The 14144-nt window shown below is 28.5% G+C and overlaps 1 protein-coding gene across 2 annotated transcripts in view; it reads right to left on the reverse strand.

Moving 5' to 3' along the window:
• Positions 1–14144, reverse strand: part of LOC100568906 (potassium voltage-gated channel protein Shaw) — a 155416-nt gene that overhangs the window by 86376 nt on the left and 54896 nt on the right. For both annotated transcript variants that reach the window (XM_029491334.1, XM_029491335.1), the window contains exon 2: positions 4868–5044. The gene's annotated coding sequence lies outside the window, so the exon portion shown is untranslated. The remainder of the gene's footprint in view (positions 1–4867; positions 5045–14144) is intronic.

Raw genomic sequence — 14144 nt, forward strand, 5'->3', positions numbered from 1 at the left:
TGTGTTGAGTTGAAACAAATAAAAAATATCTAACGGAAAAAAAACGGCAGGTCATTATATATAATATTACTGTCTGCAGATATATTTTAGATTATAATAATCGAGCGTGGAATGTCGATGATCAAAAGGCTCATACTATGCACATAAAAATCCGACGATATGCTTGACCAAGGAATGCATTTTTGCTCCACCGCAGTGGCAGCAGTTTTTCGACTGTCGTCGAGACTTTTCGTTTTTCGTTTTTGGTATTTTTATTATTATTACTATCATTACTAAAGGCATTTGGACCTCTGATCGGCCGCCGCGTATTGGTGACGATGGCTGTGGGGAACGATTACGAGCGCCGCGGAGATAAACGGGAAATATATTGTACATATTATGTATGAGAGAGATGGGAGGGAGGTGATTAATGGTTTTGGCGCTCGTGAAAGGTATAGAGGACGTCTGCTGAGATGTTTCGCCCGGCTCATTTATGTAAGGAATTCGGAGGTCATTCCGCGGGGCGCGTCGTTCGGTCACGTACCCATACGGGTATAAGTACGTTTATGTACATTGCGATAGGTAGCAGATATATTTTAATACACTGCCGGAAAAGGGCTTCTATACGTTATACACCCGTCTAAATGCATAGGTATATATGTAATATGCATTGTGTTTATTTATTATGTACCTATATCATATCGACTTAAAAGTTCGAGAGGGGCACACATTGCACATTATATAATTTTCATATCGATATATTAAGTCTACTTTCCACTGCAGAGTTGGCGTATATATTTATTCAATACAATAAAAGACGTTCGCATACGTATTATTATCACGGTAGAACCTAGTCTAAGCTACACTTACGAAGACTTATGCGAGCCTCGTGCCCTCGTTTGGTTTTCAGTCGAGTACAATTATACATTACATAATACTATCATAATATGAAAAAGATGGTTCCGTTCCGTAGGTACACGAGTTTATGGTGTATGTACGTTGTGCGCATCACAACAACCCTAAATATTGAGTCTCGGGCAATGAGTGTCCACGTGGATCGTGACTATAATTTGTCTTAAGTGATGGGTTAAGGATAGGAGGGAGCTAAGGACCACGCTACTTCTTTTTTTAGTACAAAAATTATCAATATATATTTTTTTATATCATTACGATTATTAGATAGTTAAATCAATTATTTTAAACGACCAAAAATGTACTGCAGTAAAAATTATAATATTATATAATTACTTATACTCTTAACAATTTATACAGTTTAATACTGTGGTCAGTTACCCAAGCACCATCAGGTACAAATGTTTCATTAAAAATAGGACAGTATTATTTATTTTATTTTCTACAATCATCCATTCCTTTGAAATCAAAATTTCTTAATTGTGAATCTGTGTATCATATTATGCTCTTTATTGTTTACCTATTATAGGATATAATACTATATAGTATATACCACGTGTGATTGAAAATGACTCGTGATCACCCGTGAGTGGTATAAGTTGATTATCATTGTTAAAATCTAATCCTTTGTTTAGACAAAAACTTTACTATGCATGCTAGCGTCAGACCTCCCTTTATTTTAGTTTTACCTATAGTACAATGCCTATACAATATGACAATAGTATATTACCTAAGTACCTATATATTGTTATCTATCAGACACCTGCAATACCGTCACCCACCCGATAACTACTACTACAACTAATAATAGGTAATTTAAATCGTGATCAGAAACATTATTATTAGTAGAACTTCAAATTGATACGCATTTCCTATGTTCACAATAATATTGTGACGTGCTTCCGTCATATCAACGGTGTTCACTTGGGGTTAAAATGACGACTCTATAATGCAGTGTTATCAGTGTTTTGGGTAAACGATATTAACGTGCAACCACTGAGCGTATACTATATTATATATATCATTCACAATACAAATCTGCCGTCAACATGGTATATTAAACTGCTGCGGACGACTTGACAGAACGTTTTTATTACGGGAGTATAATCGTGTTTTCTACGTAATTATTATTATAAATTATTGTACAAATATCTCGCCGAAATAATAATAATTGTTCACTTTGTTTCAAAGTTGCTATTCCTCGACATGGTCGGTTAAAATATTATTATTATTATCATTATCGTTCGCGTCGGAGGAAATCCATTTTCGAAGAGGAAACATTATTCGGGCGTGGCCGTTGAGGTATTTTTAATAAATCAAATAAAATATATTGAACGTTTTATCGAATAGTTCTGTGCAAGTTCACTTGGTCGGAAATGCCGAGCAAAGTATGACGGTTAAACCCAGATGAACTTTTCACCGAATATTTGAAAACTGCGTATATTATCCCGAAAATCAAACTCCATCATACAAATGCGCTCAATACTATATATACAGCACAAGCTTTTTATAACCGAATACTCATTTATCCATCCATCAATATAATTTTATAATCGAAAAAAGTTTTCACATTAACCGAATTGTATCATCGCCGTATAAGATTTTTTTTCCATTATAAACTTTAAAGATATCATACCCATACGAAATATAAATTTTAATTTTTTCGTGTTTTTATGTATAAAATAATTAACCTAAAAATTTACTTTAAATACTCATATTATAGGTATCTAATTCATTTTTTCAATATTCTTAATAATAAGTATTAAACTTTACAAAGTATAACCATGAGGTGATATCATTGAATGTTAAAAAAGTCTAATGTTGGTTTCTAAAATTTTTAACCAATTTTTAGTTTGTATATTAATAAACGCTAAATTATTTTTTTCTTCAAATTTGAAACCTAACTTGATATATTATATTTATATTTAATAGTAAATAATAAGTAATATTTCGTAATGAATTAAGTTAACTTTTAATAGTGTTCATTCTGGTATAATTAAATTTTAATCGTTTAATTGGATTTTCGTTTTCGAAATAATTGTTTGACACAACAATAGAAAAACCACATAACAACTATATTTTGTATTGTTGAGCTAAGCATTATCCACCTATATTAATTACTCGATGAATGAACTATATAATGAATTATGTAACTGTCAGAATTATTTAAATTCCCAGATGCATACAAATAAAAGTAAACATATATAATATTATTATTTTGAAAATTATATTTAAATTAGCGTAATAATAGAGATACAATTTTATTTCAAATAAATTATCACTACTCAGAACTTGTGATTTTTGAAATTATATTTAGCTAGATTTCAGTTAAAACTACTACCTACTATTAAGACATAAAAAATAATATATAAGCTGAAATAACCGTATACGCGTATAACAATATATACATTAACGAAACCTCACATAAAACTCAAATAAAATATAAATAAATACTGAGTTCGATTTTAATATTTTAATAAATTAACAAACATTTTTACCTTGATGCACGTTGTCATTATTATTATTAATATATATAGATATATATATCTTAAAAATGTTCATTTTCTGTAATCCACTAACCATCTATTAACTCTACCCCTCAAATTACATTTTTCTTTTTTTATTATAAATTATTTTTCAATTCATAGCTGTCACACTACCCTGGTTCCGACAATTTGAGGATTCCATACCTTTTTTTTTTTATCCAAGGGGATTCTATAACAGCCATTTACCTCCCACGCTGACAGCAAATAAAATGTATAATTTCTGTACTCTTCACCGTCCACTCATACAAGGCGGGACTTTGTTACTTCAAATTTTAAAAATGAACCATTTCTATAAAGATGAATAAATGTAATGAGCTGATTGTGACTGTGACGATCGGAATGAATGTATACGTACGTAGGTAATAAATTTCATTGATACAATTTAATTATTACAATATTATCATATTATTATGTGTGGCATACAATAACCACAATTTATAATTATAATCTCTTTTAATAAATAATAATATTGTATACCGACAAGAATAATTAAACCGTATATTATGTATAGGTAGTGTATCAACACGAATTTAACCCAATATTCACCGTCCAGATTAACTTCATAGAGATTATGTCAAGAATTACTATTTCCACATTATTCCAGCGTACAAGCAAATTAAATATCATTACATTAATTGAATCAAAATTAAAACTTTAGCTCACTTAGCAATAAGCTGACACAATACATATAATTATTTATATTGTATTCGAACGTTGTGTTAAGAACTATGATTATACAACACACTATTTTGCTATCGAGCGAAGAGCTATAATATACGAGCTGTACACGTTACCACGCCAGATAAAAACATGAAATTGTTATGGTTCTTGGGAAAATACATATTAAAAATATTATGTTGAATAAATCGTCATAAGAGTTTATTTACGGTTATTATAATACAAAAATGTGTACATGAACTTATACTACTGTGGTAAACAATTTTTAACAATTCAAATAAATTATTACTATCAGCCCTTGGAATTTGTTTTTTTTGCCGTATGGAAAACTAAAACTAAAAAAAAAAAACAGAGAAAGTGGTAAAATTCTTTGGGATTGGTCTCAATGCACTGGGGACGAACGAAAATTAAACCTCAATTCGTTACTACGTTCATTCGACGGCTTTCTACTGCATCGGAAAATAAACCGAACCAAATTATATTACAGTGTGTGGTAATATATATATACACAGTGACCGCAAGAGTCCGCCACCGCTGTCACCACTACCACCACCGCAGGAGGGACCGAAATGTTGTTCGATAATAAATTGGCAATAGGGGCGCGGTCTGCAGGGGTCGGGGTGATGAGTGGGTCAAACGAGGTGGCGGAAAGTGTCGTCAGTGGTTTACATGACGATGGAAAAATTGCCCATATGGCCATATAGCATTATAAAGGGCGAAAAAAAGCAAATATTTTGCTGATTTCTACTCACGATATTTACTCAGGCGACTGTCTCAATTTTCTACGCCGCTTATTCCTCACGAGAACAGTCAAATTATGATGTTTCTTCGGTGATACTATGACTGCTACCACTGCAGCCACCGTTGACTTAACATGCATGGGATGTGGCTCATAGACACACATATGTTTTGCATGGACAGTGACATTTCTACAAGACAAAAACAAATATATTTGTTATAATACAAAGTATGTGTTGTTTGAGAAAATGTATTTCATTGTTATATAATACGCATGATGTAGCATGATATAATATTATTGTGGTTTACATGTAAGATACACTTCAAGTCAAAACAAAGGTTCCATCTCACTATGTTACGTTATTGCAGTATGTTAGTATAAGAACTGCACCAATGATGATTTCATTTTGATTTAGTGTATATAGTATAATAAATTGTTGTTCATAATTGTTCGTAATGGTTAATACTTAGGTAATAGTTAATGGTAACTAAAATCTAAATAATATTATACAAAATACAAATAATTAATCACCTGATCAAATATTACATAATTTTTGATTTTAGTTTAAATTCGTTTATAATGTATAAGATTAAGAAGATAGTGTTCCACAGGTAGAGTAAGACATACGATATTTTTCCCACAATTATTTGAACGGTTAATTAAAATAAAGTTTATTTATAATATTAATTACGCAGATAAAAATTCAACCACAAAAAGATTGAAAATGGATCGATTTATACCCATTGATCAATTAAATTGATTAACTATAATATAATTTGCGTTTGAACTTTCAATTACGACCACCTATAACCCAATTTATATTTTAACATTTAATTGAAAATATGAAAATGTTCCTTATCTATAATATATCTATCTATATACTTATTTTACAATACACTCAAGAAAGAAAATAAAAAATAAAAATTTGTTCTGAACCTAACCATAAGTAAAGATTGAATTATGACATTTAATTTAGTATAAAAATCTAAATGGAATAATTTGATTCTTATCAGCTGGTTAGGCAATTTCCAAGTAGGTAGGTGGAAGTAATGTAGTATCGTTAACATGTGGCTATGTGAATGAACATATTGTATATTAGATGTAATTCAATTGACCTTTATAGGCATTATAAATATTTATTTTTTAATGACCGTATTTTATTCAGTTTTGATAATAATTGTGATTTCCTTAAAGGTCTGTAATTTTTAATATACACAACGAAGTACGGTGGTGATTGGTCGAGGCAGACTTGTTGTGATTTTTTAATGAGTATATCTATCACAATAGTTAAGATATTAAGATAATAACATATAATGTTAGTAATTGTTCATTAAATAATTGTATCCAAAATGTTTGAGATGTGTACGATTTCATACAATTAATAATTGTATTCCTATTGTTCCTTATATATTTATATAGGTTATATTTATTATATTATCTATAGTCCATCCAATTGTTGAATACGGTGCTGTTGTTTGGGACTCTACACTGCTTCAGATTCACAAATAGTTGAGTGTGTGCAACGTAGATTTCTTTTTATTGCTTTCTACATCCTAAACTTGTGCACCTCACAGCCATTCCTCTGTTTGCCAAATGTTAAAAAAAAAAAAAACCTATAAGGTATGTTGTATCATAAAACTTGTATGACATTTTTAAGCTTTATTACCAACGAACCAACATTTTTATATTAATATGTTAGTTGTTAATACATAATAGTTAGTGCATTATAAATATTTGCTGAAAATTTCATGTGTGTACATTTATTCATCTTAAATAAAAACAAATTGAACACAGTTGAATTAGGTACAACAAATAAACAATTTTGATTTTGTCCGATAATTAGTTATTGCATAACATTTTTATTTTTCACCAACAAGCTAGTATTTTAAAAAGTACTCAGAATTTTTTTCCTCTGACCCCTCCGGAAGTTCCCAGTAGATCCAGTTTGCTACCAGAAACCCCTTTCTAGTTGAAGATCAAAGTCTATTTATTACCATGTAAAGTTCACACAGGTCACATCAAATCACACAAAAACACATGATTTTAAAATTAATACGTTCATCGATTCCTCTCTGAATTTAAAACATTTTGGTAATTTTTCATTAAAAAAATACAAATATGTCAACATTTTATAGAGTTATGGCATATAAGTGATACAATATTACCAACCCAATATTTGGTTATATGAGTAAATCACTTAAGTCTTAAATTTTCTTCGTGTAGGTAGGTACGTTGTACAAGCTTGAAAATTATCTAATGCGGTTATAGTTAATTGTTATAGTAATAATAATAGTCACCATTATTTAAACCATTATATTATTATATTATTATAATATACGTTTTTTTTAAATATTATTACGATTAAGTAAAAATTAAGAATTTATACATTAATGAATAAAATATGCATTAAACCACAAGTGTTTACTATCGTTTACTTAAATGTCAAATTTATGTGCATTTTATACATTTTTTACATATCTGTAAAGTGCAGTTCATTCGCATGAAATGTTATCAATAGATTTCTGCCAAACTGTTCTGTAAGCACAATACGCCAAGTCATCATAAATATTAAATATATGAATATGTAGAATGTGTATCATATTGTATAAAATTATTATAATCGTGTGACAGAATTTCCAATCAATTAATTTTCAATGAATCTCTGTTAAAATAAAAATTATACCTACCTCCCTATTCAATTATTATTATAATATCTTAAATTAAATTTCTGTTTTATCTCATCAAAAATTATATTTTAAACTACTAACTCAAACAGAAAAATATATGATTTACCTTCATATTCCTACACAAAATTATTAATATATTATAATATCTACCAATATTTATACCCATACATTTTAAAATAAATAATTAATAAAATAAAATATTGAAAAAATAAAAATTTATTGAAATTTAAAAAATTAAAAAGAATAAGTTGTTATTGATCTGCAGTGGCTAATAATTTATAGAAAGTGGGAGAGAAATGAGAGACCATTTTATAAAAGAAGTTTGAATCGTTAGCGTACAATGTCAATAAAAACATGGTTATAGACCAACATTTTTGCTTAAAACTGTATATTTTCATTTTTTAAAATACACAACTAACAAAATGTTGATTTGTTTTTCTCGTGGGAAATAGTCATAATAGCTCTGGTTATCAATTACCAATCTAAATCGTATTATTATTGTATATGACATTCCAACATAATTAAGTTACATTTTAATAAAATATAAATGCAACAACAATTATAAAATATAATATGATGATACAGTTTCATCATACTATGAATCAATAATAATTTTGAGCATGAAAAACATATTAGAAATTTAGACCGTCACACACAATAAAATCACTAATTTAGTATCGGGCTTATATCGTAGATATTAGATATTAGTACAGGCTACAGCTGATATTAGTTATATGTATACATATCACTAGGTTTAATTATTTATGAATGTAATGCAAAGAGTTTGAACGATAGCCGAGAGGTAGGTTGTACGTATTAAGCCACAATGTACTTTTTGCATTAAATTGAATTAATTTATTAACTAACCTAATAGTTTCATTGATGAAATGTTTTTGTTTATGCAATCTCATTGAAAACGATGATATAGTTTATAATTAGAAAATAAAATGTTTTAAGTAGGTATGAATGCATGGTATAACTTGTATATTAGGTACCTATATTATTACATTTTCATGTAGGTAATCGACATTGAATTAATTTCAAACATTATTTAAAATACGAAAAGGCTTTTTTCATCAAAAAAGTACTAAATAACTAAATAAACCAAATATAACATGGACATTTATTGATGATTCTGCAAGTGATGACGTTACAGCGCATTTGTTTGATTATAAATCACAATAAATTCGACGATCATTATATTTTGCACCAGGCACACTTTAATGATAGGGCAACTTTATTTTTTTTGTATAATATCATTTTCATTATTTTATTATATGCGTTTAGTTAAATGCGTATCATATCATAAAAACAGAACAAATAATTATATATTCCCGAATATAATAATATTATTATCACGATGTGGTTTATCATAATTTATAACTTTCATTTCCGCATATACCCTCTTTTGTATTTACGGCTAACACCTGGGACGCAAAACGGATACACTGCGGTCCATGTATCTGCGGAAATGATGACGTGACCACAGATATATAATAATACAACTAGATAGCCGACTTAGCTTTAACGTTGAAGTCGGTAAAATGGACAACTATTCTCATCTAATAGGCTCATGTTTAAAATTTGTTTATTTTAATTTTAAATGTGATATGGCATTAACCAAAATAAATAAATACAATATTGATTTTATATACTGCTATATTATGGTACATTCGGATCGTATCAATGAAAACATTATAAACATAGAACTCTTTATAAGAAAAGTCAGTCAATTCTTCGGCGTCAAAACATTACAATGTGGATATTGGAAATCCTAGTCATATAATTATAATATATCTGTAGATGTGACCGAAAACCTATAGAACCAAATGGAAACAGAATTGGTCTTTACTACATTCGTCCAAAAAGACGTTTTACCTGTATAATTAAATAGTGCAAGGGTAGAACGTTATACATTAGGTACTATCGTGTATACATTGCGAATGTTCAAATTAATTACGTGAAAGCGAATGGCTTTGTTTTCAGAATATAATCACCAACAGCTACTACAGAGAGTGTACAAGTGTACAAAAGAAAACCTGTGTGTTTGTATAATAATTGCTTGTTGACGACAATTGTACAATGTTTATTTAAAACAATCATAAAGAAAAAATATGCCCCTAAAAATAACGATGGCTGAAATGAGAAAATGATTTTAAGAAGTTTTCGTCTACCAGCGCATTAATAAATTGTACAAATAAAAATTATATTTCAATTGCACATACAGTTTATACAATACCTACTTTTTATTATCAATTAGTTTTCAGTTACAAATAGATTTTTATTCACATGAAATTCATTTTAAACAATTGTCAATGTTTCATAAAAATTAATAAAGTTAAAATTGAAACTCATAAACTTATATTAAATTGTTAAAATTAAAAAGAAAAAACAGATTCCAATAGAGCTTTAAAGTGCTAGTTGAAAAGTTGGGCAACATTTTCAGAAATAATAACATATTTTAACAAAGAAAATGTGAACAATGCGAATAAAATTAAAAATTCTGAACTATACATAGAAATATAATCAAATTCAATAAAAAAAGTACGTAATTTAATTATTTAAATGCCCATTAAAATAATTAAATAGAAAAATACGTCTCAAAAATTGATAGCACAAAGCAAAATAATAATTATTGTATTGTTCGTTTTTTTGTTTTCTGATTAAACATGTCCTATTGTTTAGTAAAGTCATATTGTCCCTATATGAGTACTTCTCTTTATTTATTTTTATTAAAACTACCAACAAACCACTGGTGAATAATAATTATTGTCATAATTAATGATTAAAACAATATGATAAATTCCAATTTATAGATACTTAAAAGTTGAATACAATATATTGATATAGATTCTTATTTCATTATAAAATATTACGTTGGTTCGTTGTAGAAAGCTTATAAAAGTTAATTCTAGATATTTTAAATCATAAACTAAAAGAAATAAAAGTATTAAGCTAGCAGATTTCAGCGTATTAAATGGTCGATAAATGATAATCAATGACCATCCTTTAACGCTACAATAAATATTATTTTCAATTTACAAACCAGATTTCAAGAAAACTTCAACGAATGTTTGAAAACATTTTTTGTTTATTCTATAATTTCATATTCCTAATAATATTTGTGCAAATTACAACAATATATAATTCAAATTTAAGCAACAATTTTATTTAGGAAAAACTAAGTATCGATGATCTGCATTTTAAAGTTTAAACACTATTACGGTTTCTTAAGTGCGAGTTCAATGAATTATGATTTTTATGTAAGTACATTTTATATTATTGCTTTACAGAAACGAACTAAACTTTTTTTTTAAATTGAATGTATTCAAAATATATAAATACAAAATATCTTCAAAATTTTATTTTTCAAAATAATTTTTTTTTCATTATTAGGTACCTATTATTTAAAAATATCTTTGGCAGAGGTTGCAGATCATTATTATAGTGATTCACATATATTATTTATTAACAATTAATTAAATATTTCACTGTTAAATTTGCAGTAACATATTTTAAATAAGTGAAAACATTTAAATTAATCATACAAGCATTATTTCAATGTTCACGTCATACCTATATATGTATTTAATATGCAATATAGGTAGTTATCTTACATATTTTATAAGTATATACATAACTATTAGTAGTAACGAATAATTTGAATCAGTTATAATTCTAAGTTAATTCCCTATAGGGTTGCCATAATATTGCTATTGAGTTGTTATTTGTCAAGATATACCATACATAAATATGAATCAATAAGTACGAATTAGTGAATTTATTTAATCAAACTCTATAAAATGATGATAGTCTTAGTTTAAAATGTTTTAGCATACCTTTGCTATTTTTAGGATAGATATTTTATGTTTACATTTTATAACGTTTCCTTCATATACTTCATATCTTTTATAGTTAATGCAGTAAGATATTATATTATATAGATATATTACTTATATACCTATATATGTATATATAATATATATTATATATGCAGTAAAAATTATATTAATATTTATATTATACTATATTATGATATATTACTGATTTGCTATTGAGGGAAAATTAAAAATAATAATTCATAGGCAATAAAATATTATATTTAACAATTATTATAACATAATATTATAGATATTTATTTATTATTTTATTTTAGTGGAGTATATAATTTGAAGCAATAGGTTATAATTAGGTAATTCATTAATTATGAACATAGAGCAACAATAACCAACATTAACCATGACAAAACTATAATTTTAATTTTAATGATAAATTACTATATTATAAATACTGTCCCGTGTTTATGGTAAATTTATTGTTTTGATATAGATATGAAACAATAATTACCCTATCCCTATAATTAGTAGGAATGCGTAACTACTATTAGTAAATTGCATTATTTTTTTTAACTTATTCAAACTATATTGGAAGGTTTTTTGAAAATGTTTAATATACTCTTTTATAATGTGATTATTTGGAGTATGATTATGACGCCAAACATGCAATTACGATTTATAATTAGCTAAAGTTTTAAAAATGTAATTTTACACACAATATATACGATATAGGTATGATAAAATCCATGACTATACTATTCAAAGTCTACGCATGATACACGACAAAATCCTTTATTACCTATGTAAGTGTACAATTTTGAAAGCAAATCATAATTTATAATATCTATTTGATGTAATAAAAATTAAAAATACAATTTTAAATTAAAATCGTTAAAAAATATTTTTAAAATTTTTTGTCGTTGGTATAATTATTATAATATATATACCAATTGTAAACCTAAAATAAGAGCGAGCAAGTAGAGAACCACTCTTCCGTACAGTCGGAGTCGAGAGTACCTCGTCAGTGACTGTAATAGAAGTGTTAAATTTATAGTAGGTATGTGTTTAAATGATAATTTGTAGTAATTTATTTTACTTTAGGTAATACGGTGTAAATATAAACAATATTTATCTAAATATTTTAAAAACGGCATTGCGTAGTGGGTAGGTAGTGAAATATAATAATATACGTAAACATTTCAAGTCCTCACAAATAATATTATGTCAAGTGTCAACCATTCAAATTTCATCAAATAATACTAAATATCATTATTCTTCATTAAAATATACAATTTCGTCAAAATTTAAACTCCAAACACTTATAAAAGTAGGTGCATATGTAATTCTAATATTTTTAAATTGCTAAAAAAAACAACTTTTCTTTAATCTTGTATTAAATTATCAAGAATCTTAAGTGAGCATAAATACTTTTATATAAAATAAAAAAATTCACTCCTGTTAGTAAAGATACTGTAGTTGAAGATTGAAACATATTTACTGATCCAAACGTCATCATCAATGTAGGTAATATCGCACCGCTCAGAATCTAAAAAAAGGAGGACCTGATCAGCTCGAGCTACAGCTTCACAATCCCACACATATACCTATACAGTATGCTTGTACAAGTTAGATTGTATTACATAATGTATAATATTCAGTACACTTTTGTCCCGGATGAATTTCGAGACGTCTCTCACGCTGCCACCGCCGTCTCACTTCTACGACATTATAATAACATAATAATGTCTGTTGTCTTTATATAGGTACGCTTACCTGCACCCAAGCTTATATATATTTATATAGCATATTATACACAGAAATATATAATATATATATGATTCGCATACATTATTATATCGTTCTTCCAGAGACGATGGTGTCGGCGCACTGTTGAGAAGGGTGGGAGGGACGTTACGCTAGTTTTGGGGGTAGCCCCGAGCCCATGAGCTCCTCGGGGACAAATTACGGGCTATTCGAATGAGACGCTAACGGTATTAGCGGTGGTGGCGCCGGTGCTTAAGAAGGTCGTTCTGGATTAGTATACATACGTGCGCGCGCGTGAGTGTGTATATTCTCGGGGTAATTAATGACCGTTTCCGCAAAACCCTTTTCTTTGCCCACGCGTCGTCTGCGAACGGAAGCGGACTTCAGTGGTTGAGGAAGGAGTGGGACTACAGGACCCTCCGCGCGGAACCACTGCGCGCTCGATTAACTCGTCGCGCGAGAAACCGGGTGGTGGATTAGCCGATCCAGGACGACGAGGATAAAGGAGACTGTATGATGACGAGAGGCTTATGCCTGGGAAGATCTACGGTGGACAGAATTACGTTAATAATAATAATAATAATATCATACATTTTATATAATTATTACTCTGCCGTCGCGCGACAATCGGAAACCCATTCCGCTTTTATGAGTAGTTAATTCAGATCCAGATGTAGGGGAGATACAAAACTATACTTGGTTGTACAGTTTGCATATTTTTTCAATATTGTATTGCCGTTAATAATGAACTAACCTTTCATATGTATTTATTTCGTAGGGGTATGACTATAATGACATATAGTTTACCTTAAGTTTCCGCCATTCACCAATATCTACTGAGCGTTAGGTGGTCCTTAAAATTACTATATATTGGTTTATTATTGCCGTGGATGGTATTGGTAGCTTATCAGTTTCCCTCCCCCCTGCATCCATTGGTATGGCTGAAATCTGTGTGATCATGAAACAAATTAGGTAACGTATCAATTCCACCACCAGGATCTAA

Source organism: Acyrthosiphon pisum, chromosome A3 (assembly GCF_005508785.2).
Source record: "Acyrthosiphon pisum isolate AL4f chromosome A3, pea_aphid_22Mar2018_4r6ur, whole genome shotgun sequence".
NCBI classification, from domain to species: Eukaryota; Metazoa; Arthropoda; class Insecta; order Hemiptera; family Aphididae; genus Acyrthosiphon; species Acyrthosiphon pisum.